Source organism: Triticum dicoccoides, chromosome 7B (genome assembly GCF_002162155.2).
Source record: "Triticum dicoccoides isolate Atlit2015 ecotype Zavitan chromosome 7B, WEW_v2.0, whole genome shotgun sequence".
Lineage (NCBI taxonomy): Eukaryota > Viridiplantae > Streptophyta > Magnoliopsida > Poales > Poaceae > Triticum > Triticum dicoccoides.
The window spans coordinates 38,333,307-38,338,402 of NC_041393.1; positions in this window are offsets into that span (position 1 = coordinate 38,333,307).

The window sequence follows — 5,096 nt, forward strand, 5'->3', positions numbered from 1 at the left end:
CGAGACCGCCCAGCCGACTGCCCCGGCGCCTGACACCACCGTCTCCTCCGATCCTCCACTCCCAGATGCCGCCTCCTAGGCTGCCTTTTCCGCCACTGCTTGTCTGTCATAGTAATCTTTTAAAAACTTTGTTAGATTCGAACAATTCCACCCGCGGGGTGTATCCTGAACTTCTATTCGAAGATTCGGCCAAGGGCCTGTGTAAATATTAATCTGCTTTCCGTCTTTCCTTGCTTATTGCTCTTTAGGCTTTTTCCCTTTTCCGCCTTCCTTTAGTCGCTGCATTGTCAGTCGAACAGCCGCTCTGCGGACTGTCGCTGGCTCAAGTGCTTGGCTACTTTGGGAAGGCAAGGACTTGGCCGTTTAGAGTTTCTTTAGCAAGTCGGATAGGAAGCGACATGCCGACTACCCAAGAGTCGGCCATACTTAATAGAGGCTAATGAAGACGGCGAGCCGGCTACTCATGAGTCGGCCTTCCGCTTTAGAAATGCTGGAGGCCGTCTTATGCTATGTTCGTGCTTTAGGTCCTTAGCCATTTTTCGTGTGGGTGCCCGTTCTTCCTCACTCCTGCCTGCCTCACAGACGCTCTGCGAGCTGCGGCTTTGCCAGGAGGCGGATTGGGCACCGCACACTACTTGTCTGACTGCGGGAAGCTTCTCATAGCGCAAGGCGGCGAGTCCCCGGGCCGACTAGTCAGGCCCGGTGCCAAGCGGCTTGTAATGAAAGTAATGTATTCGGAGGCACAATTCTTATCGTACAGATAACAAAAAAGGGCAGTCCTCGAGCTCGTCTCGGGGGGCCCAAAGTCTTAGTACTTTATTACAGAGGGGTAGTGTGATACATACTGCATCAACTGTAAAATCTTCGAAGAAGATTTGCATTCCACGGGCGCTCTGTCTCTTTGCCGGAATCGTCCCTCTTGCGTGCTCGGGGCTTCTGGGCGTCGATCAAGTAGTAGGCGCCATTCCCTAGCACCTTGCTGATGATGAAGGGGCCTTCCCAAGGTGCCGACAGCTTGTGCTGGCCGGCCGTTCGTTGGATCAGCCGGAGCACAAGGTCGCCTTCTTGAAAGGATCTTGGCCTGACCTTCCTGTTGTAGTATCGACGCAGACTCTGCTGGTAGATGCTGGACCGGCTGAGTGCCAACAGCCGGCCCTCTTCCAGCAGATCGACGTCATCTTGACGTTCTTCTTCTGCTTCTTCCTTGGTGTACATGGTGACTCGCGGGGAGTCGAACTCTATGTCCGTTGGGATGACGGCTTCGGCGCCATAGACGAGGAAGAATGGTGTGAAGCCGGTTGACTTGTTTGGAGTCGTGCGCAGACTCCAGAGGACGGCTGGCAGCACCTCGAGCCAACAGCCGGCAGATCGCTCCAGCGGTGTGACGAGTCGAGGCTTGATGCCGAATAAGATGAGGCCGTTTGCTCGCTCCACCTGGCCGTTTGACTGCGGGTGGGCAACAGACGCTAAGCCCAGTCGGATGCCCTACGTCGCGCAGAAACGGGCCAAGGCGCGTTTGGCAAAATTCGTGCCATTGTCGGTGATGATGCTGTGTGGGATGTCGTACCGAGTTGTGATGTCAGCGATGTAGGTCACTGCAGTCGGACCATTCAGTTTCTTGATGGGTTTCACCTCCACCCACTTGGTGAACTTGTCCACTGCAACAAGTAGGTGAGTCAAGCCACCTCATGCCGTCTTGAATGGTCCCACCATGTCCAGGCCCCAAACTGCAAAGGGCCAGGCGATGGGGATAGTCTTGAGTGCGGAAGCCGGCTGAAGTGGCTTGGAACGAAAAATCTGGCATCCCTTGCACTTTTGGACTAACTCTTTGGCCTCTTCCAGAGCGGTTGGCCAGAAAAAACCATGCCGGAAGGCTTTGGCGATGAGTGCCCTTGAGGCCGTGTGGTGACCGCACTCGCCTTTGTGGATGTCTCTGAGTATTGCCTGACCTTGTTCCGTTTCGACGCAGCGTTGGAAGACGCCGGTAACGCTGCGCCTGACCAGCTCTCTGTTGACTATGGTGTAGGCTGCTGCTCGGCGTTGCACTTGCCGAGCCAAGATTTCGTCAGCTGGCAGCTCTCTGTTTACTAAGAATCTGACGATGGGCTGGGCCCATGAAGGTGCTGCTATTTCTTCAACTGCCACCAGCGCGACTTGGATGAGGGCGGCCGGGCTGGGGGGCAGCGGGTTGGAGTCCGCAGCCGCTTGCTAATTTGACAAAGTCCCGGGGCCGACTGGAGCAGTCCCCGGGCCGAGCTCTGGAGTCTTCGATCTTGCTACTGCAGTCCCCGGGCCGGCTTCGACTGTATGTTTCTTGGAGTTGGATCCGTCCTCCTCAGGCAGAGCCGGCACATAGATTGAATCTGATTCTGGCGACGGCTTGATAGAAGGCTTGAGGAGGCGCCGGAGGGCGACACCAGATGGTATTGCCTGGCGGGTGGAGCCGATTCGTGCCAAGGCGTCTGCTTGGTCGTTGTCGTTCCTTGGCACGTGGAGGAACTCGCACCCCTCGAAGTATCCGCTGAGTTGCTGGACGAGGAAACGGTAGCTCGCCATATTTGCGTCCTTGGCGTCCCAATCGCCAGATGATTGCTGGACCACCAAGTCAGAGTCGCCATAACACAGGATCCGGCGAATGCCGAGTTCTTTGGCAAGCCGGAGCCCGTGGATGAGCGCCTCGTACTCGGCCACGTTGTTGGAGGCGGTGAAGTGGATATGTAGCGCATATCTGAGCTTGTCGCCCTTGGGGGAAGTGAGGACGACGCCGGCTCCCAGGCCGGTGCGCATCTTGGAGCCGTCGAAGTGCATCCGCCAATGGGTGGAATCGGGCGCTGGCGGCAGATACTGGGTCTCGGCCCAGTCGACGAGGAAGTCGGCCAGTGCTTGTGACTTGATGGCGGTACGGGGCTCGTAGTAGATGGTGTAGGGAGCCAGGTCGATGGCCCATTTGGCCACCCGGCCAGAAGCATCTCGGCTTCTAATGATCTCGGCCAGTGGAGCTGTGCAGACCACGGTGATTGGATGCTCCTGGAAGTAAGGCTTCAATTTCTTGGCAGCAAAATGCATGCCGTAGCACATCTTCTAGTAATGGGGGTAGTTCTGCTTGGAGGTCGACAACACCTCGCTCAAGTAATATACCGGTCTCTGGACGGGTAGCGCCTTGCCTTCCTCCTTGCGCTCGACTACAATGACCGTGCTGACTACTTGGCTGGTGGCGGCAACGTATAAGAGCATGGGCTCTTTGGGAGTCGGAGCCGCCAGCACAGTGGGAGTAGTCAACATCTTGTTTAGTTGGAGAAAAGCCTCGTCCGCCTTGGGAGTCCACTCAAAGAAGGTCGTCTTCTTCATGAGCTGATACAAGGGGAGAGCCTTCTCGCCCAGTCGACTGATGAATCGGCTGATGGATGCCAAACAGTCGTGAACTTCTGCACATCCAGCAGTCGTCTGGGTGCCTCCATCCTCTTGATGGCCTTGATCTTTACTGGATTGCATTCTATGCCGCGTTCGGAGACCAGGAAACCGAGGAGCTGGCCGGCTGGTACTCCGAAAACGCACTTCTCCGGGTTGAGCTTGATCTGGAATCGGCGCAGATTCTCAAATGTTTCCTTGAGGTCCTCCAGCAAGGTTCCACGCTTTTCTGTCTTCACCACCACATCATCCACATAGACGTGGGCATTTCTGCCGAGTTGCTTCAGGAGGCACTTCTGCATGCAACGCTGAAAGGTGGCGCCGACGTTTCTCAAGCCGAACGTCATGGTCAGGTAGCAGAAGGCTCCAAACGGCGTGATGAAGGTGGTCTTCAGTCTGTCAGCCGGGTTCAGCTTGATCTGATGATACCCTGAATATGCATCTAGGAAACTCAACAGCTCGCATCTGGCTGTGGAGTCTATCACCTGATCAATTCTTGGCAGAGCAAATGGGTCCTTGGGGCAGGCTTTGTTGAGGCTTGTGTAATCAATGCACATCCGCCACTGCTTGTTCTTCTTCAGCACCAGTACTGGGTTCGCCAGCCACTCTGGAAAAAACACTTCCATGATGAAGCCGGCTGCAAGGAGCCGGGCTATTTCTTCTACAACAACTCTTCTTTTTTCTTCTGACAGGCGGCGCAAGGGCTGCCTGACGGGCTTCACATCAGATCGGACGTGTAATTTGTGCTCGGCGAATTCCGTCGGGACACCAGGCATGTCCTTGGGGGACCATGCGAAGATGTCGCGATTCTCACGGAGGAAATCGACGAGCTTGCCTTCCTATTTGCTGTCAAGGCCTGTACCCATGACAGCGTACCTCTCCGGGTGCTCCGGGTCCAACGGTATCTTCTTTGTTTCTCTGGCCGGCTTGAATGATCCTTCTGCTTCTGACTCCTTGGGGTCGGGCGATAACTCGGGCTGCTTGCCGGCCATTGCCACGACCCGATCAAGGAGCCGTTTCTCAGCTGCGATCACCAAGGACTCGACCAGCCGACTGCTTTCGGCCGCGCAAGCGGACGACTTCCTGTAGTCGCTAGACACGGTTAGAATTCCCTTGGAACTCGGCATCTTCATCTTGAGGTAGGCGTAGTGGGGGACCGCCATGAACTTGGCCAAGGCGGGTCGGCCAAGCAGTGCATGATATGGGCTCTCAAGGTCCACCACCTCAAACCAAATTGGCTCTCAGTGGAAATGATCTTTGTCTCCGAAGAGGACATCTATCAGGATCTTGCCGATTGGTGAGCAGGAAAGGCCAGGGACGATTCCGTGGAACACAGTCCAGCTGCTCTGAAGCTGTCTCCGCTTGATTCCTAATTTCTCCATGGTATCCTTGTATAGGATGTTGATACTGCTGCCTCCGTCTATCAGTACTCGCGAGAAGCGAGCGGCCCACCTGTCCGTGGCGAGTGTGGCGCTTAAGACCAAGGCGTAGGAGCCTGGACTCGGCATCACCTCTGGGTGATCAGCTCTGCTCCAACTGATAGGCTTCTCGGACCAATGCATGAACTCTGGAGTGCTTGATGCGACCGTGTTCACTTCTTGCTGCTGTTGGCGCCTGCTGCACCGATCATCCGCTACACTGGTGAACACCACATAGGCTCCGTGCTCATCTGGGAACTCGTCTTGTAT